General features: G+C 33.6%; 1 long non-coding RNA gene across 3 annotated transcripts; it reads left to right on the top strand.

Moving 5' to 3' along the window:
* The first annotated feature begins 210 nt into the window (after window positions 1–210).
* Window positions 211–1,769, top strand: LOC126979032 (uncharacterized). 3 transcript variants are annotated; one of them, XR_007732742.1, is made up of 3 exons: window positions 211–414; window positions 964–1,231; window positions 1,315–1,769. It is a non-coding gene; the product is annotated as an uncharacterized LOC126979032 (long non-coding RNA). The 3 variants fall into 3 exon arrangements; XR_007732741.1 differs by having other exon boundaries at window positions 211–766; window positions 964–1,769; XR_007732740.1 differs by having other exon boundaries at window positions 964–1,769.
* Window positions 1,770–23,055: the final 21,286 nt, after the last annotated feature.

Raw genomic sequence — 23,055 nt, forward strand, 5'->3', positions numbered from 1 at the left:
ACAATATTCCCCCCTGACAAACACCTAGAGAAGAAAGTCGTGGTCCATACAAATGTTTATTAAATTTTACATATACTTTTCTGTCAGTCAAAAAGGATTGCATCCAATTTATTATTTTACCTGGTATCCCTAACATTGATAACTCGTCACAAAGCACGGCAATATTTACACTATTGAAGGCACCTGAGATGTCAAAAAATACAGACAAAAGATATTGATTACTTGCTAAACATTGATGCGCATCAAGCTGTAACTGCGCTATACTCTCCCTAGAAGACCGACCTTTGCGAAAACCAAACTGATTATTAGGCAAAAGACAATTTTGTTCTATAAAGAACTCGAGACGTTGTTTTAGAAGCTGCTCAAATATCTTCCCAACACAAGACGTGAGAGCTATAGGTCTATAAGAGTCAGGTAACATTTTATTTTTGTCTGGCTTTAAAACTGGGATTAAACAGTCTGTTTTCCATTCTGCAGGAATAGTATTCTCCTTCCATAGGCGATTAAGATTATTTAAAAAGATGTTGAGACTGTGGCAATTAAGTTTTTTGAGTAAAATATATGGAATGGTATCAAGACCGAAAGATGTATCTCTTCTAGTAAATAAAGCGGATTTTAGTTCTTGTAAAGAAAAAGGCTCTATCAAATATTTATTACTATCATTAACAACATTTACATAGTTAGTTAACTCATTTGATACAAAGTCAGAAGTATACTTTTGTAGAAAATCTGGAATCCAACTATCATTCAACACACTGTCAGGAATGTAAGTTTTGTTAAATTTGCGCATGTATTTCCAAATTGAAGACAAAGGAGTACAACGATTAAATGAATTGCACAAGCCTATCCAGCTATTTCTTCTTTCACTTTTTAAGATAAGTTTTTTTAAAGCCCGCAATCTCTTAAACTCCACATAATTTTCATCAGTGGAGTTGTTTTTAAAATTAATGTAACCATTTTTAGCATTTAAAACTGCTTCTGTATACCTCTGATTCCACCAAGGCGACCAAGGATATTTAAAAGATTTTTGTGAACAAGAACTAGTAGCATTATTACTATTAGAACTTTTGGAAAACAGACAGCTAGGGATTGACTGCTTGGCAGCAGAAAGTAAAATATTACAAAAGGAATTAAAAGCATCTATTGAAGATAAAGTGTCAAATTTAACATCATCCAAATAAGAAACAACTAAGTTACTATACATATTCCAATTCACCTGCTTATAATTAGGGTGAGTGGGCAAATGTAGATTATTACATAATGTGTTTTGCAAACTAATACTATCACTACTTACTGCCATTTTTATTATTACAGGGAGATGATAACTACTGCCCAGAGGACTGTCAATAACTGACCAGTCACATAAAAGAGCCAAAGATGGAGTTACCAAAGTCAAGTCAAGAGCATTAGGACGCCAAGATGGAGATCCTATTGTGGTAGCTTGACCATTATTCAGAATAACAAGACCATTCTCATCTATAACCTCTAAAACATCTTTACCTCGAGGCAATGTATCAACACATCCCCACAACATGTGATGAGCATTGAAATCACCTGCAAATATCATTGGCTCTGGAATGGACTTAATTAAACTGTTTAAATTGTTTTTATTAAATGGAGGATTTGAATTGGAAGGACTGTAAAAACTCACAATACTCAGTTCTTTGTTATTAATTTTAATTTTAATGCAAACATTTTGTAGAGCACTATCATAATATGTATTTATGTTAGAAAATGTGATATTATTATGAATAAAAATTGCTACACCATTGTGTTTATTACCACAATCATTCCTTATTGTGTTATAGCCTTTTATTAAAAAATACTTATGTGGTTTTAACCAAGTTTCCGAAATTATAGCAATATGGATATGATTTTCATATAAAAACCTTGTAAAAATAAGCCTATTACTAATAATACTTTGAGCGTTCCACTGCACTATATTCAATGTATCCATAATAACAATTAACTAGGTGTCTTTTTTCTAAAAGTGTTATTCAGAATTTCCTTAATACTATTTGAATTTATAGTTAACTTATCTTTATTTGTACAAATTTGTAAAACTGCTTCAACCAAGAGGTTCATAAATTTGTCAGATTTTATAAGATTGCTCAGGTGTGTGTCAATATACTTTGAGTTTAATTGAGGGAAAGCAGATTCATTGAAGAGATCTGAGTATCTAACACTACGGGACTTCACTTTGTTTTCTTCAATTTTTTGTTTTTTCAGAGGACAGGTAGATGAGATAGCAATGTGATCTCCACCACAGTTGGCACATTTTGTTAAAGTTTTTGGACACATTTTAAAATTGTGATTGTCAGAACATATGGAACAAACTTCATTGTTTCTACAAAATTTAGCAATATGGCCAAATTTCATACAGCGTAGACACTGTTTAATAGGGGGTACATATACATTAACCTCATGCCTCCAGTGATCAAGTGTTACATACTCAGGTAACAACGTTGATGCAAATGTGACTGCAACAGTTTGCGTTGGAACAAAGGAGACAACACCCTGTGGGTCCTTTACTCGCCGCATGAACCTTCTCACAGCAATAACTTTTTTACTCGATGCAATTAATTGATGAATTTTTTTGTTGGAGTAATCAGTGGGAACAGAAGTAAGAACTCCAGTGACCTCCGTTTCAGAAGCCGGAATTGAGGCAACCATCTCCAACTCGCTAAGTAACTTTTCATTTTTTAAAAATACATTCGCATTGTTAGGCAGGTCAAAGGTAACACCAACTTTAAAAGCATTAACGGACCTCAGGTGCAACACACCCGATACGCAATGCCTCCTGATTCCATTTGACAGACCCAACCTGTCCTTGTCTGATATTTTGACTTCACCCTGCTTGCGATTGAGAAATACAATAAATTCCTTCTTATTTGAATTTTCGTCGTATAACCTATAATAATTTGTCGCTCTATAAGGGGTATACTTCTCTTTATCCTTTCTTCTTACAATGAGACGTTCAGTCACCTCCGCGTCAGATACCGAGGATTCGGATAGGGGAAGTTCGTCTGCTGGTTCTGCGTCGCTCTGGCCGTTCTTCGGCCTTTTACCTGTACGCTTCCCCATGGCGATGGGGAAGCGCACTTAACAATTTATATATACAAAAATCGAATATTTATAAACCAGGATAAACAATTTACAAGTATGAAAAATATATGCACTATGAACAATAATTTAAACAATTTTTTTTGTATAAGCGCGCCTTCCTTCGTTCACTCGTTCCCGCCAAAAAAAAAATCGATTGTGTTAAACACGTTAGTAATCGATTGACAACTTACTTAACAAAGAGGAGGTTGAGGCAGATTAAAGAGAACCAACATTGTCTATGGAATTAAATAAAGTAGACTTGTGGTTTTAATATTTGTGACACTACGTTTCATGTTCTTCCCAGAACAACGCGTTCAAACAGTGCTTGAACACGTTGTTCTGGAAAGAACATGAACGTGTTGAAACAGAGTTTGATTGACGTTGATAAGTTAATAATTATCACAGTCGCAGGTACAGATTACGCACTTGTTGAATGCAGAGTTCAGGAATGCGATAGTGCTGTGACCTAATTATAACTGATGACCATAATCATGAGTGTGTCGATAAATTAAACAATGCCACAAATATAAAGTTTAACACTGTACACTGATAAATAATTAATCATAAATTTTTGTTCTGCCTTCCTTCAACACAAAATATTATGTCTAAAACATTTTTCGTCATTATTCGTGCTTAGCGATGAATAAAATATCGTTTTTTGGCACGGAACCTGGAGGTCTACGCGCAAAATCGACAATGTTACATTCCGAACGATACGATAATACTCCGAATATATCGCAAGTAACCTACTCTAACAAATGTTCGAATTCCTTATTGTTTATCGTTACCATAGACTAATATTTTGATTTTTTTACGATGTTAGTGTGAATGTAATATGTTCAAACCTAAACATTATCTGTGCTTTGTCGCTGTGAAGTGTCAAAACTCAAAACATATTTTAGGCGCTAAGGACCATGCCAGACTCTGCACTACCAATTTGGTATCATTTACACAATGTAAATGTTAAAAAAATATGTAATGAATATAATATGACCATTAAAAATTGAATAAATAATACAAAAGTCGCGGATAATAAAATGTAAAAAAAAGTAACTCAACCCTTCTCGTCGACTTCCTATTTCTCAGGCGGCCATTTGCATTATTTCTACGCATAAACGATCAACAAAATGACTTAAATAATTTAGTAGTAAAAAAATCCTCTTGAATAGTAAATCACATATAATTATTTTAATAATATTTATTAACTATGTATATTGTATGGCAAATATATCTAAACAATTTGAAACGATAATAGCAACGACAGCCTAGATGGTGTCGTTGAGATTATCGTAAAAGTGACGTTTGATTATTTGTGAAATTCGAATATTCGTCTCTGACATTTTCAACTAAGAGTAGGGTTAGGACCGATAATATCGAATAATGTTTCGTTCGTTCAATCATCGTTTCGACATTGAATACGACGTAACTAAGAGTAGGATTCCACACGACTAATGCCACGATTTATCGAATATCGATTTTAGGAGTAGGCTCCCTGATGAACTCAAATCAGTCATTATTAAAAACAAAAAACACGGCATGACAACTTTAGTATTAACGCGATAATATGGTACGTAACGGTAAACGTAAGCACAGCACGCACTTAGGGTGGGCGATGCGAGGCGTGCGGACATCGGGGGGAAATGCTCTTTATCTCAAGGCTCGAGTGCATTAAACTCGCGCGCTATCTGTAGTTTATTTGCTTCAGATTGGGAGGCTTATTTGCAAGCGATTTTTGCCGCGAAGCAGTAATGTGCAACCATTTTTGTGTTATAGTTTGAAGGGCGTTGTAACTAGTAAAAATTCTGGGCTCAAGAACCTTACGTCTTGAAATGACTAGCGGAATTGCAATGCCTTTAGAATTTTTAGTACCTCAAGAATCCTGAGTACTGCACTGCACTGTAGTGGGCAGGGCTTGTCACGTACTCTTCGCATTCCTTTCGCATATCTTTTAACTTTTTCTCTTATGAAGTTTTTTTTCTCTTATAATATTTTAAACCTGATAAGAAAAATATATAGGTACTAGGTAATGCAAACCTTTAAGGATAACACCATATTTGCCAACGTCGCAATAATTCCATATCGTAAGTACATACCTATAATTAGACATTTGTTCCTTAAACTTTACACCTTGTATAAAATTATTACATTAACTACGCAAAGATACATACCCAATTATTTATTTTATTTTTTATCATAATATTGGATTGTCACGCGATTTACACGTGTATGTAAAATTTCAGCTCAATCGGTAAGTGGATCAAATTTTATTTAACCTTATTATTTAATATGCAAGATTTGATGACAAACTTCGGTACAGGTGAAAATAAATAAAAGCTTAAAAAATTAATAGTTAGTGAAAAAAATTACTGAAAGCTCTTCTTTACAAATTTGTTTAATTTTTGATTTTCATTTAAATAATTGGATGTTATGTACGAGATATTTGTAGTTATAATTTTCCAAATAACCAATATAAGTACTCACGTACGATTATAAGCATTTAATGATAAAAAAGAAGTATTTATCAGTAAGTTTATACCTCGTAAAGTATCTAAGTTAGTTCAGTGCTAAGTAAACGATGGTCCCACCGAGTTACTTCCTCACCGGCATGCTATCAATCGTTTTATTTAATTATTGAAGGGTATCACAAACTTCAGAGCAAGGTTTCATATTATTTGTCGTGAGGAGATTATATCTCTTAAGAACATTAGTTGTATGCAAAATAATATTAGTTGTATTGTTGAGATTTTGATGTGCGATATATTGTCATATTATAGTTGAAATCGTTTTTTTTTTAATTTATGTTTTCAATTTTAAAAATTGATGTGTGTCGAGTTTAGTATATTTTAATATTAAATATTGCACAGGATACCTGCTAGGTTATGGGTACCACGACGGCGCCTATTTCTTCCGTGAAGCAGTAATGTGTGACCTACACAACGCGCCTACTGAAGAGCACCGTAGCTAGTAAAATTACAAGGCAAATGAGACTTAACTTCTTGTGTCTCAAGGTGACGAGCACAATTGTAGTGCAGCACAGAATTTTCATAAGAATCCTGAGCGATACTGCAGGTAGCAGGGCGTAACAATAAAAATGAGCTGAAAGTCTTGCTCATCTCGTCCCTTATTATCATTAAAAAAAAACAACTATAAATTATGTTTGAGATATAGGTATACATATTTGCGAATTACTTATACACACAGTTATCACGAAACTATTTCAAAGTTTAGAAGCAAATTAAAGAAATAAATTGCTTGCCATAATAATTATAATACAATTTTCCTTTTTTTAAAAACTAACAAAACTATACCGAATGTAAAAGTTAGGGGTATTTTGGTGATTGTTTTTGGCACTGTCTAAAAAATATAGAAATGTAATGATAAAATGAATTTTAAAAGGCATAAAAGGCGTAAAAGGCATTTATTTTCTCAAAATTTATTCCTTTAGAATTCTTTTTAATTTATTTTTAATATACTAGATACTACTACCGCTTCGGAAACAAATGGCGCTCTGAGAGAGAAGAAGCGGCGCAAGAAACTCTCAAACCTTTTTTTTTTGCGCTCTTTTCAATAAAAATATACAATATTGTACAGTCATTTCCAGCGCTATAATTAATCATAATCTAGTCCCAGGCTGTCCGATCTCTTAGATATTCAGCTGTCGAGTAATAGGATTTACGACGGGGCCATTTTTTTATAAAACATTTAAATTTTAACAAACATTTATTTATAGATAATGCCTGAACAGTGGCTGGGACTTTATTATAAAAGTGTTTACATTTACGCTTGAAGCTTTTCTTCTCATATTCTGTAGATAGATAATTTTTTTTTGTAAAAATAGAAGCTTTATATAAAACCGTGAGAAATAGTTTCAACTACGCGCTCTTTTTAATTTCTTATGATAGCGGTCTTAAGCTCAGTATAACCTCAGCTGTATATATTGTAAAAAACACTTATTAATGTTTTTTAATTTTAATTTTTTTTGGAGGATTTTTTTTTACAATGGGGTTTTGTAAATGTACGGTTGATGCTACTAGCCTTCCAAAATCGGGAAGTTCCAAATGTCACTAGATAAACCAAGGAAGTGCCGTACGGCACACTACGCCCAAACTAAGTTCTGTTGTTTAAACCATCAGTTGGTTTATTTGACATGCTCTTATAGCTTGTTTCAATAGCTTTCTTATTATAACATTTACTCAAAACGTCCTACTTTTTTTCATGAAAATAAGGGACGAGACGAGCAAAACTTTCTTCCGAGAAATTTTCTTCCGTCGACATTTTCAACTTATCACGTCTGAGGTTCAAAAAACTGATATTAAACTGTTTAAATTGCAGGAGTTAATCATCAGTATATTCAGGATAAATTATTAGTCTCACATCGTAATTTAAACATTATATTCGAACACTCATATTCACTCACACCACTCACATTCACTCACACCACTCACATTCACTCACACTACTCACATTCACTCACACTACTCACACCACACAACCTACTCACCGTTTCAGTTACTCAATATGGATACGATTTCTTCTTTTCTTTCTATTTAATTTTTTCTTGTAAGTTTTTCTAGTATTTTTCGTTTTTGTCTTGAACTACTTTGTCACATACTTATTGTACTGTTAATAGTATTCCTTTTAATTGGCGTATCTATTCTGTATAATTTTTAATATACTCATTTCATTTTGTTAGCTGTAAGGAATCATAAATAAATAAAATAAACAAATAAATAAAACGTTCAGCTGATAATTGAAACGCTCTGCAAATTAGAATGCAGTGGCGTTCAGGATTCTTGGAAAAATCCAAAAGTTCTGAGCGGTACTACTATTGCGCTCGATTTGCCCAATAATTTCACTAGCTACGGCGCGCTTCAGGCCGAAACACAGTTATATTTACACATAACTGCTTCACAGCAAAAATAGGTGCCGTTGTGGCACCCATTATCTAGCCGGCATCCTGTGCAAATGAGCCTTCCACTGGTAGCATCAATTATAAGCAATCTATTAAAACGCTGCACGCGCGCCATAATCGCGCCGATCTAAGGCATACCGCGGGGCACTTGCCGATTTTGGAAGCCTAGTAATAGTTATATTATGTTTAGGTTAATATAAAGAAAAAAAAGCATGATTAATGCGATGAGAAAGCGTTTTCGGGTTAAGTTGTGGAGAGTCGTTAGCAACTTCCACGTGTTAATCTCGTAAACCCTAACAATTCTGTTTAACGAGCTTCCTTAACGTAGCGTGAGAGATATTATGTTATTTTACGTATCAATTTTTATATTTTGAAAAGAAAACTTACATTGCGCCGTTGTGATTTGGAACTCAATCAAACAAAAAACTGATACTTAAAAGATATATACGATTAAAGTTGCAAGAGAATGAAAAAGAATAATTAAATGTTAATTAACAATGTATTAAAATACTACATCCCACTTCTGATTATTTCTTACATTACTTTATGTATACAATTTCATTACAGAATAATTATTTACTTGCCTAGTCAGAAATTTAATATAAATAAAATTAATCTTAAATACGATTGTAGATGACAAACAAAATATCGCAATTTTCAATTATCGCCAGAACAACTGTTGTCGTGTTAGCTATTCTATTATAAATGATCAACATCTCTCAAGCTATACTTGCCATCGTTCACATCAAGCGTGTCGTCAGCCTCTTATTAAAGATTATAAAGATTATTTTCAATTATCGACGTAACTTGGTCGTGTTGAAAATAAATATTAAGAATATTTCATCATAAATATGCACGTAACCTTGATTAAAAATAAGAAGCAATTCAAGTTATTAATTAAATACTTTTATAATAAATTCTGGGCGATGTTCAATAGTTTATGTGCTAATTTCTATAAATAATAGCATATTTTCAAAAGAAACGATATGGCGTTTCTCGCGCTGTTTCCTCTCTATAAGTCTTACATTTGTTTCCGCCGAAGACGTAGTAATCTAAGTGACTTAAGCAATTTTCTATAGAAAAAACAATCGAGAAATTAGATAACTTTTGTATGAAGTTTACAGAGAATGTAGATTGTAGGCAGTGTGGCAATAGTTTATGTATGGTTTTTATGTCAGACATCAATATGAATGAGTTGGAAGCCTTTTGGTGAAAGGTAATAGGCACAATCACATCACACTAATATTTACCATATACTACATGATAAACTAAAAAATAGATGACTTAATTATCATCTACTCTGAATTAATTCACAAAATACCATTATTTCAAAAGATGACAAGAGAGGTAAAATCGCATCTTGAATACTTATTATATCAGGTCTATTGATTGTGAAAGTAATTATAAGTTAGGTGGTAATTATTTGATTTGAATTATCTAGAATATGAATTTTCAACAGTCCCTAACGGCTGGATAAAAGACACAATAGATCTATCAGGGTCGCAGTGTTGGCGACTACGTATGTTCTACCTAAAATGTAAGTTAAGAAAATACAGGTGAAATAAATTTTAATAAAATCAGTTGAATCGTTTTTTAATTTATTGAGTGTTGCAATAAATACGTACCTACGAACATTCGACAAGAAGAAATAAATTCTCTTTACAATATTAGTTTAGAATATTGCTAAAATGCACATACAGGATATTTCCCAATCCAAATTCATTATGAGCAATTTGAATTTTACAATGAATGTTTGAAATTACTTGAAGCGACGTAAATTTATGAGTAGAGTGTAACTGCGCTCCCAGATAAGAGCAAATCAATAATTACTAATGCAATATCAGAACGACATAGATTTATTAGTGGCTGCACTTGTGCGATGCTAGCACCGTCCGCGTCGTATAGTTATGTTATTGAAGGCTTTTTGTATCACTACTATACAGGATAGTTTTTTGAGAGGGGCGGTATTGACCAAGTCGGAAACTACGAAACTCAGAGAAAAGTCATAAAAGGAGTCTTGCCCTTTATTTAATTTAAAAGAAACCAATAACTGCATATTTAGTTTTTTTAAATTTCTTGAACTTTTGACGGAATTCCACCCGAATGATACACCAAAAAAAAATACATCCTGTACTATTGAACCAATTATTTTATTATTTCATTTTAAGTATAACTAAACATTAAAGCACATTGCAATTTTTACAAATTGCTTATCATGTTTCTCTCTAATGACCTTACTGCATTTGATACTATGACAGGCTTGATCCTCGATAGAATATCTACAAAAAAAAAATAAGATTTCTAACAAAATGTATGAATGGGAGGTGAGTTTTCTTTCCTGAGAAAATTTTAAAACAGAAAATTTGGTATTTCCTTCGATTTTTAGTAATACATTTCTTTGCAAAGATTGATCCTTATTAGCAACATAGTCTATCTAAAATCATTAACGAGACGATTTCCTTCAAAAGTTCAAGAAATTTTTAAAATCTAAAAATGCTGTTATTGATTTCTAATAAATCGAGGGCATGACTCCTTTCATGACTTTTCTCTAGGTCTCGTAGTTTCCGACTTGGCCCTTCAAAAACCACCCTGTATACATTATAAATATTTATGAAACAAATATATGACTGTTCATTGTCATAACATTTATGAAAATTTAATATACGTTCACAAAACTCGTCACCTTTTTGCTCTTAATTGAGATTTTTATTATTAACTAAATTACTAATTCTAGTAGGCTTCATTATTGATAAGATGCATAATAGCCTTGAAGGTAAGTGTATACACTTTTAAAATACAGTCTCAGCCACTTTTCAGGCATTATATATAAATAAATTTAAATATTTTATAAAAAAAAAATGGCTCTATCGTAAATCCTACCACTCCACAGCTGAATATCTAAGTGATCAGACAGCCTGAGACTTGATTATGATTATTATATAGCAATAACAATAACAGTAAAATATTTTATTTTATTAAAAAGAGCACAAACATTGCTGGGTGAGTTTCTTGCACCGCTTCTTGTCTCTCAGAGCGCCATTTGATTCTGAAGGGTTGGTAGTCTTAGAGATGACATAAAAAAGAATTCTAAAGGAATCGATTTTGAAAATATTAATGACTTTCATGACGTTATTGTCATCTAAAATTATTCGTTCTTGTAAGAGGAAAAAAACAATACTGTAAAAGGTAATTGTTATTCATGGTTTTATATCAGTCAATGAAATATTTAATTCAAATAACCTTGAATACTTTAACCTTAAATCTTTGCGTAATTATTTAGTAAAAGCATTTGAATACAAATACAAGTTAATAAAATTTCTTCAATGTCTCTAATTTTATTCTTATGAGCTATTAATATCAGGAAAATAAATTACTTATTTTATATTTTATTGCAATTTTAATATTCCTCCAACAAGGTATACACTAATATATACAAAGTGTGATACAGTTATAAGCCAACATAATATCCTATTTAATTAAGCTACAAAATAAAAAAGAACTTTTATATCTATGAAGTTATACAAATAAGAGTTGAAACTAAATTTAAATCGAGGGTATCACCATGCTCGATAAGATGCCACTGCTTGTGGCGGCCACGAGGGACGGGCCGTTCCCTTTTCTAAAATATGGTCCAGGGAGGCGATGGCTGGCCTATGCGTCATACTCGTGAACGGACGCTACTTGTGGTGGCAGGATGTAAGAAACTCTGCTTCATGAAATTGGAATTAAATTTTTTATATTTTTTATAAGCGCTAATAAAATATCTATTTACGGTGTTTGTCGATTGATGCATCTACTGTACTGTACTCAATGACTCTTGTTTATTACGAATTTACTTAGATTTATTTTTTTGACTTACTCGTGTAAGACGTTGAGTATATGACGTTTGAGTATTTTTTGTTGCACCCCTCTACATATATTGTTACTTAAATGATTTGTATAGTGGCAATGAGTTTCTTGCAACTTTGACAGCATCGATTTAAATCTGTCTAGAAAATTAAACAAAAGATACATTTGCTTGTCCATTAGTGTAAACATTTTCATTTTTTGTTATTTATTAGTAGGACACATTGTAATTGGTCTACAGACCGAATTCTGTCACCTGCTTACGTGAATTTGTAACCAAAACATATATTATTGAATCTCTTTGATCTCCAATAAGTTTTCTGCGACACTAGTTTGAGCCTGTGTTGATTTTTTATAACAATAAGGGACGAAACGAGCAGGATCTTCAGCTGGTGGAAATTGATACGCCCTGCATATTATAATGCAGTTCCACTCAGGATTCTTGAAAAACCCCTATTTAATTCAAGTTGAAATTAATTATGTTAGAAACCTTGGATAATTTATACGTCTAGATAGAATCTCTTGCTGTTAGACAACCGATAAGAACAGGCCAGGAATGTTAGTTTAGTGTGCGTGACAAGCTACGTCTTACACTCGCGATTTGTATGACAATTTGTGTTAGTGTGCCTGCATTGCTCAAAATACAGGTTAGTTCTTAACTTTTTCGAGGTTTTTACAGCTATCATAGTCTAGATAGACTATGATAGCTAGATAGCTAGAAGTATAAATGATCTAAGCTAGAAGCAAGGAAATCAGAATAAAACATCAAATCTTTTGCATTTCATACATGAGGTGATTTTCCAAATAAATAGATTATGTATTTTCAATAAGTAAACCTCTTTACAACGACAATTTGACAGATAATAATATGATAAAAATAATAATAATAATGACACACTTTTACACAAATAGATAAGAACTCCGTGATTAGAAATATCCAATCAAATACAAGTAGAGTGATTTGTAAAACTGAGCTTCGATCAGACAATGAAAACTGTCTTTGTTGACAACATACAAGAGAATGCTTTGTGAATTGTTGGCAATCTAGAACTTTGTAAATGGCTTACAATGGAATACATGACGCAAAGAACAGATGTCTCATCCGATAGTTATTGGCACAATCTGCCATAGTTATTGGAAAATTTAAACTTTTTTAGAAAAACAGAAATGTTTTGTTTGTTTGAATGCACACTACACTCCGGATCTGCCAGTCAACAACTTCCCAACTAATATAATAAATTTGAATGTAAGTAGGTTTGTTACGCTTCCACGCCTAAACCACCGAACAGATTTTGATAATATTTCATAAAAGCATCAAAAATGAACGTTGGCTACTTTTTCTTGTATTAAAATAATTTAATCTTTGCATAGGCACTTGATAAACAATTATTTATAAAGATTTGTTCGAGGATTTTTGAAACTTTGACCCTCATGGGGATGTAACAGGAGAATAAAGTTCACAGGGAAATACTATCAAAGAGACTTTCCACAATGAATACACATATCCCTTATATGCGCTGTATCATAGACGAGCGCTGCGTGCAGCGGAAAGAAAGTATTCTAAAAAATAAGTTTCCCAATGTAACTTTTCAATGCGGAAAAAGCGGGTATAAGCTAGTATATTATTAATTTGATTGATGGCCAGGTTCCTGAGGTATTTAGCATAATACTATCTTTCTTATTGCTATAATAGAGGTACACATCTCCATAGAATGAATATATCCTGATTTATCCTATTTCGCTAGAGTAAGTGCGTGTTCTTTAAAAATATTCATCCTAAGTATGTGTTTAAGTAATGTAACGGCTGTGGTGTATAAAGTTAAACATTATTTCTACCATTATTATTGGACATGGCGTATTCCCATGCCTTCATCCTCACCAATGACAGTTTCTTCATCTATCGTTATTCTAATATGTTATTTTTAGAAACAGGCAAAGTTTTATAATTTATTGTTGTTGTTACACGCAGTACACAGTAGTTTATCTCAAGAAAGAGACAGACTGAATATTGGGAATGGCCGATGGGTGGGTTTTGTCCCAATATTTTTAAGAGTGCCCTAGGTGTGGTACGAATAGACGAGTCGGGTCCATAATATGACGGCAACAATTGGCGGCATAAGAAAGCTATGTAGGAAAGAGGATCATTTCCAAGTTTCGGTATGACATAAAACAAATTTGGAATTATTTGTAAGATACATGACGGATTCCTCCCAAAATCACTCTCCCGGGAAACGTGGCAACACATTTTCACGATTTCAAAAAAGATCCCAATTTCATGTTTTGCTCCCCGGAGATTAAATAGAACTTCTAAAACAATAGATATTTTTAAATTAATCAGGGTTTAAAAATTCGGCAGATAATTAGTGACGTTTGAATGCCCTGACATTTTGCATAAGTTTAAATTTCAACGCTCATAACAATTAATAGATGAACGACAAAAAGTCAATGGCACAGTTTAAACTGTTATTAATAGATTCTAGAAAAGCAGTTTCACTTATTCAAGGTTTTCGAACAATAACCTTAAAATAGATCCAGTGCAAAGTATAAAAGTGACACAAATAGGCCACGCAATATTTTATAACAAAATTATCAATTAATGTTGCTTAACTATATGTCACTTTAGGTTTTTGTCAAAGTTGCTTCAGTCCCGCCGTAATGACGAGAAAATTACATGGCTAGACGAAGAATGCCAGAATGCTGTTTATTCCAATATAACAAATACTTCTAAACTTAGATTATATTATATATTTTATATTATTTTAGAGGCAATTTTGTCTGTAACGAATTATCTCACAAACTATTATCACTATTTAGCACGCACTACATTTAAATACATTCATATCAATACCACAATATTCGTCAAACATTAAGGATTTAAATAAACATTTTTTTAAGACACTAAGGGACGAGACGAGCATTACGTTCAGCACATGGTAATTGATAAGCCCTGCCCATTACAATGCAGTGCCGCTCAGGATTCTTGAAAAACACAAAATTCTGAGCGGCACTACAATTGCGCTTATCAGATTGAGACGTTAAGTCTCATCTGACGTAGGAAGTTAAGTCTCATTTGCCCAGTGATTTCAATAGCTACGGCGCCCTTCAGACCGAAACACTATAATATAATGCTTACACATTACTGCTTCACGGCAGAAATAGGCGCCGTTGTGGTACCCATAATCTAGCCGGCATCCTCTGCAAAGAAGCCTCCTTCTGGTAAAGGCTTGAAATAAGAAAAGCCTATTGATGTTTGAATAACATTTATATCTTTTTTACGATTATACAGAACCCATTTAACGTTAATTCAAACAGTAAAACCAATTCATATTGTTCGAAAAAACTAATTATTTAATTTTAATTGGTCCACCATACAATTTAAGTGCAACGCCTTGTTTTCAACCAGTGGCCTTGCCTTCTTGATCCTTTATATCTCACCATAAAATATTAAAATAATTTAAGAATATGTTAACATCGTTACCAAGAACAATTTGGACATTAAAGAACCAAAATGGTGTCTAGTCAGCAATATGTTGGGAACTTTAGTTCTCAACGCTGGTATTATTTATTTGCGTCGTTTCTTAATCAGTGTGAATGAAGTCAGCGACTAGTATCTAGGTAAAGTATAAATTATTAGTTATCGATTGATAGTCCATGTTTTTTCGGTCAACTATTATTATTAAATAGTACGTTATTTAAGTGATGCTCTTACATACATCACTCAGAGGTCCACTTACAGTCTTTAATAAAACACTTCAGTCAAATATATAGGCATCCCCACATTAAAAATGTCTGCACTTGAGAATGTTTCAGTATTTGTTATTAGTCAGTTTTTACTTTTGATTTTTATTTGTTATGCTTTAGTTGATATTTTTTCTTTCTCATTTTTACCAATTTCAATATTTTTATGTTATCAATTATAGAATTACCTTTTTTATGGAATAGTAGGACAAACGAGCGCACGGGTCACCTGGTGTTAAGTGATCACCGCCGCTTATTATTAGTACTTATTACTTACCTATTTTAATATTAGAATTTCTTGAGTCTGTTATTTGTTAGCAGCATTTAGTAATGGTTTGGAGAAACTTTCACTTTTTCTCATTATTGAGTTATGAATTTTCTAAATAATGCGTTGGAAACGCATTATCCCTTTTCTATGTATTCAGAAATAACATGCACTGAAAATACATAGCATTATATTATCAAAATCAGTTTAAACATGTTTAATAATGAACAAACATAGTCTGTGGGGAGATCTTACAAATATCAGGGACCTAATATCCCGTATTTCCCAGATAATGTCAATAGTAAAATTATTAACATCATTTGTATGTACTACTATTAGTGGTAACCAATCCCGACTACTTCTATTGTGAGGAATCTAGAAGAGTATTCTTTTTTTGTGAATTTTTGATATTGCTCTCGTATAAACACTTTCAAATTGCAAACACTTCTCTAATTTAAAATCAGATCCATTTAAAAAAAACATATCCCAACGGAAGTATAAGTAAATGTTGACAAAGCTAGTATGAGATATCAGGTGTTGCAATCTTTGATTTAATTTGCGTACAAATAGCTGCAGAAAGCCAAAGTGAGTGATTAAATACAGAAATGTAGTAGTGAGTAATCAATATTAGTTGGAAACTGCACAATACAACTTTGTTTGAAATTCTCGCCATGTTTGCAACTACTGGATCGTAATGTTATTTGCCAATTGATAATAGGTATTTAAATTATTGTCAGTGCTTATATACTTAGCTTACTAATATTACAGATGTATTTAAGAGTTTGTATATTTGATACGTTTTCAGGGTCAACTACTCTATTTAATTTTGTAACTAGATACACTTTAAGTAAATTTGATCGCAAAATATTTATATAAATCCGTGTATACATGGGCCATTCAAGTCTCTCTCGGGAAATCGTCGATCAGTGCCGGAAAAAACATGTGTCTTCTATCGAGTCCTCTCTTGAGATCGCGGAATGGACTATATTGAATCCTTATCCACGTTAAAGAAAGACTCAGGTTTCTCCGTTGACCACTAAAACTCCCATTTGTCGTATCACCGCTCTTTGACAACATTTCCCTTAAGCCCGCACCTTGTATCAGAATACTGGGTCTTGAAATCTCGAGCATTTGCCAATTCCGTGGAGGGCAAAGCCAAATTAGCTTCGAAGAATCTAGGCGTCATTAATAGAGCAAAGCAATACTTCAAGCCGGCCCACTCTAGTTCTTCTAGCGCTCTACAAAGCACAGGTCCGGTCACTTATGGAGTATTGCTGTCATCGCGTCTCTGGTCAGGCGCGCCCCAGTATCAGCTCGATCCATATTCCAATTGACCAATATCGCGAAAGAGTCGCCTGTAACTCTATCGTAACACTAATTAAACTTAATGCCGGCGATGCCTAGAAACCAACGCAACCGTAATTCTTCTTCTGAAGTGAAGTTTATGCAGACGAAAGAAAAATACTGTGCAAATATCTGGTACCAGCTCAAAGAAAACTTGGAGCACAATATATAACATGCAGATAGAGACCCAAAGACCCAGAACGTAGGCAATCCACTGGTTGTAAATTATAAGTATACTGTGACAAACTGTCATTACCGTACAATTCAACAGTAATCAAATACAAATCAATCGAAGTGGCGAAAAATGGCCACACATACTATTCGCTTATAACCAAATTTACCGACTTAGCCCAAATGATTGCGAAACTGAAGTGGCAGTGGGCAGAGCACATAGTTCGATGGACAGATGGCCGGTGGGGCAGTAAAGTTCTCGAAAAGCAACCACTTACCGGAAGACGCAGTGTTGGCCCCCCACAATATAGACCGAGGATCTAGTCAAGATTGCCGGTACGTTGTATGAGGGCAGCGCAGGACCGATCCTCATGGAAATCTTTAGGGGAGGCCTTTGTCCAGCAGTGGACGTCTTCCGGCTGATGATGAATCGCCACTTCTCATTAAAGCTTGACTTTAGCGCATCGGAGATATATAATATATTATTCCCTAGAGTTATTTTATTTACCTGAATGTATGAACAACTTCTGAGTTTGAGTTTGAATAATCCAAGGTTGCCCGATTGTCTAGATATTTTGCTGGTTAGTAGTTAGACTCACACAGCAGAGCTATTAAAAAGTTTGAATTTTTTTATAGATAACGCCTAAACAGTGTCTGGGACTTTATCATAAAGTTAAATCCATCTGAGTTTCTGTAGTCCAAAAGTTTAAACGAAAATTTTTCCATATTAATTACAAAGAATAGGTACTCGTAAATTTTCAAAGGAATATAGCGAGCCATTGAAGCGGATCCTGTTACATTTATCCCGCGGCGCATTCTTTGCTTTACCTCACTAACAAGCTGTATTGCGCCAATTGTACAGCAAAATTCTGTCGTCAGAATCTCTAAGACAGCAAAAAGACAATATCTTATATTTAAAATTTTACCTTCCAATAAAAAGACGCGCAATTTTTTATCAGACTCGTGCACCGAGGGTACCACCCTGATATAATAACTTACTTCGGGGGTACACCAGTGCGAGGCTCCTTTGCGCAGGATGCCGGCTAGATTACTCTAAAGGGCGCCGTAGCTAGTGAAATTTCTGGGCAAATGAGACTTAACATCTTATGTCTCAAGGTGACGAGTGCAATTGTAGTGCTGCTCAGAATTTTTGGGTATTTCCAGAATCCTGAGCGCCACTGTATTGTAATGGGCAGGACGCATCAATTACCATACCAGCTGAACGTCCTGCTAATCTCGTCATAAAAAAAACTTTAAAGTTATCAACAATAACATATTCTATGCGACTTTAGTGCTATAAATATGGTTATATACTTTTATCTATCTTATTATATACTTTTATCTATCTTATTATACACTATTTCATTAACACCTAACAACTCGAAATGATATAATAATAAATGACATGTCAGAAATAGAGTCTTGACAGATCATGGACGAAGTGAATCAATCGAAGGGTTCTTTTTATTTTCATTTGTAGGTACAGTCAATATAAGTTGCCTCTGGACCAAACCTTTTGTAGCTTTTCCAGATCATGATAACATATTTTAGGAATAACATTGTATCATCTTATCTTAGAACAAAGAAAAGTATATAGTTTGACGAATAATACTCTATTTTAATAAGACTCGAAGCAAATACAATTCAATCAAGTCTCAGCTTAAGTACCCAACGTGCTTTAAAACTGAACAGTGTCTAAAGTAAAACGAGAATTATTAATAGACGTTCACAAAATTCGCCTTTACCTTTTACCTTTTTGCTCTAAATAGTGATTTTCATTATTATAATACTAGAAATAAGGGACTGCTTGCAACTAATTCTAGTAAGCTTCATAAGATACATTATACCTTTCAGGATAAATGTAAACACTTTCACAATAAAGTCCCAACCACTGTTCAGGCATTATCTATAAATTCAGCACTGAGCAATTCACGAGCTAGCACTGAGCACGTAGTAGCGACATTTCAATCAAAACATATATTAAATGTATTATATTTATCCATGTATAGAATATATACATTTTAGTACAACGTCAATACTTCTTGATTAATTAAATAAAAGTTTACTTATTGGTGTTTTCTAACTTTGTTGTGTTAAATTTTATAATTAAATATATTGCACTATAACTAATTTTCAAAGTACCCTCAAAATTTGTTTTGAAAGTGTTATACGTTCAAATATTTTAATTATATTAAATAGTTTTTGAAATAAATAATGCCTAATAAGTGTCCTGATTGTGGAAAATTCTTCGCAGTAGCTGATAGTACTAAAGTCACTAAATGTTCTATTCTATATCATCGACAGTGCAACAATATCAGTACTGAATCGAGAATCCGTAACAAATGGGTATGTAAGTCATGTAAAGGTAGATCGAACAATAAAAGGGTCGACTGTAACCGGTCTCGGGATGACGAAGATGTCACCATCGATTCTGAACCAAGTGAATCCCCGTCCCTGATTCGAGAAATTCAACTATTGCGCTCAGAGTTGTCGGGCTTTAGAGTTGAGATGACTGTTGTCACTGGTATCTCAATTTAACACAATGCTCGACACAATAGAACAACGGGTGTCAAATCTTGAGGACGCCTCAAATTTAATCAAATTCGAAGACGTCCAAAATCAAAATGCTCAGCTGAACTACTTGATACGTTATGGAAGCGAGCTAATAATAGTGAACAACTGAATGACTACTTAATGACGAAGAAATTACCGGAGTAGCGGAAAGTGGAGGTGAGAATCATCTCCATGTCGTCATTACCGTAGCACAGAAGATAGGTCTAGCCATTGACGAGCGAGACATCGTCAACGTTCACCGGCGCGGGGCCGAGCGGGCCGGCGGGAGGTGAGGGCACGCGCCCGCGAGCCATAGTGTGTAGGCTCGCTCGCCGACATCTGCGTGAGGATCTGCTGCACGCGGCCCGGGTGCGGCGCCACGCTGATACGTCGGGGACCCGCATAGGTGACAAACCGCAAAGGTTTTACGTTAACGAACATTTAACATTCGATAATCATAACCTGTTTTATAAGTCGGAATAACAAGGCCAAAAACTAAATTGGCGTTTTATCTGGACTCGTGATGGTCAGATATATGCTAGACGAGACAGTTCATCTGAAAGATTCATAATTCGATCAGAGTTTTATTTAAAAACGGGATTTTGTGTTTAATATGTTTTTGTTATTGTCAGTTAGATTGCAGATATGTTAGTTTTTTAAATATATTATATTGTAATATCTTTAGTTTTTTATTCTAATTTTATATTGTATATTGTTTCTATAGGTTTGTTAAGAGTGTTTAATTTTGTAAGTGCTCAAAAACACTCTCAACTCACATTGTACTCATTACTGTTTTACACAATTAGTAGTATCTATTTTATACACAAGAGTACTGTGCGGCAAATTTAAATATTATTTAAATTTTTATTTTTCAAATAGGGCGATAAGTCAAGTTGTGTTTATTATAAATTCATTATATTGTATTCTCAATTTCATTAAGATAAATAACATTATAATTAAAATCAGGTATATTATGCAGTTTAAAAATTATATATCAAACGAACCTTATTCTATTATAATATTACATAATTATCTTATTTATTTAAAAGATTCGTTATTGTATGGATGATTTAATTCTATTGTTATTGATCGTTATTTACTAATATGATATTACTTTATTGCATATATTAAATATACCACTTTAAATATATTTATATATGTAATTATTATGTATAAGATTATATTTAAATGCCAAATAGGAAGGATAAATTAAAAATTGGGCTACTTAATCCGGTATCCTTTGGCACAAATCACGATGAGTTTCTCGTAGCAATGGATCGGTACAAAGTGGATCTGATGTGTATCAATGAGACGTGGCTGCGCGCTGGGCAGGAAGGCCTCGCTCCGGCCCCGGCTGGCTACAGACTGCACCACGAGCCGCGCCCTCCAAGCGTGCGATCGCGCGGGGGTGGTGTTGGCTTCTTCGTGAAGAAAAATATTTCGATACGGATTCTGTCGCACCCTATTGCTCCTACGGTAGAACGAATGTGGCTCAAGTTCGAGGTAAGTGGTAATAAGCTTGTAGTCGGTACAGCATATCACCCTCCGTGGATGGAGCCTGAGACATTTTTTGATGCGTTAACGGAATCTTTGGGCTCATTTGTCTGGTGTGACGATGTCATTATATTGGGTGATTTTAATATTTAAAAAAAAATGAACTTTTCTTAAATTCATTTAATCTATACAAATAAATACAACACGTCTCGACACCTACGCATTTCACTGCTAACTCAGAAACACAACTAGATTGTGTGTGTGCCAACAGAACACTTTCTGTCACACATGTTGTTATGGATCATATAGAGGCATTAGGTTCTCATGCGTATCTCACATGTATCTTGGATTTTCCCAAGCATCAAATGAAACCAAAATTTATTACCTACAGACACTTCAAAAATATTGATTCAATTAGTTTTCAACAATCACTAGACAGCATTACTTGGGACCAATTATTATCAATGAATAAAGTAAGTGAAATAGTTCTCAATTTTACTGGTATTATTATATCTTTGTTTGATTTTTATGCACCCATTACAACACGATTTACTCGAGATATTCAGTGCCCTTGGATAACGTATAATATAAAATTAATCATGAAAAGTGGGATGAAGCGTATAAAAGAACTCATAAAACTAATAATGTATCACATATTATACAGTTTTATAAGGACTTGAAACGCTATGTTCCTCAAGCACTGCGTCGTGAAAAACAAGTATACTTTAACACATATAATATAAATTCCAACATTAAAAAACCGAAAATATTGTGGAAGTATATTAAGGACCACATTAGGTTTAAACATAAAATTTGTAATTTATCTCATCATCTTAATGATCCAAATAAAATCAATTCCCACTTCCTTCAAATTCCAGGCACTGGCTATGTGACATTATCAACTCTGACGTACTATGAATTTCACAGACACAGTAATGCAATATTTAAATTTAAAAAGATTGGTGATAATATAGTACGTAAAACTCTTTATGGAATTCCCACGCGATTGGTATTGACGATATATCACTTGACATTTTACTACTGACAATGCCTAAAATACTATCCGTACTAACACATATAATAAATGTATCCTTCCAAACTGACACATTTCCAAACTTAAGTTTTCCCAGGACGGATAATAGCATGACGGCTTATGCCGATAATAAAGACAACCCCGATGACTTTAAAGACCTCCGACCGTTAGTGTTCTTCCTTGTCCTTCTAAAATAATTGATAAAATAGTATATAAGCAATTAATGAATTATTTAGAAACCTATAAAATTTTACCAGAATATCAATCCGGATTCAGAAAGAAAAGAGGTACCATGACCGCCCTCTTAGATGTAGTAGATAACATTCTGGCAGCTCAGAATATGGGTAAAGTAACAATTTTAGTATTGCTTGATTATTCTCGTGCTTTTGACACCTTAAATTTAAATCTATTGCTATCAAAATTAGCCTACTATGGACTCAGTGAAAATACTATACAATGGTTTCATAGTTACCTCAGTCATAGAACTCAGAAAGTCGTAATCTCAGAAGAAGATGGCAGAGATTGCTATTCCAATTGTAGTAACATGAAATGAGGAGTTCCACAGGGTTCCATATTAAGCCCTCTTTTATTTAT

Source organism: Leptidea sinapis, chromosome 3 (assembly GCF_905404315.1).
Source record: "Leptidea sinapis chromosome 3, ilLepSina1.1, whole genome shotgun sequence".
NCBI lineage: Eukaryota > Metazoa > Arthropoda > Insecta > Lepidoptera > Pieridae > Leptidea > Leptidea sinapis.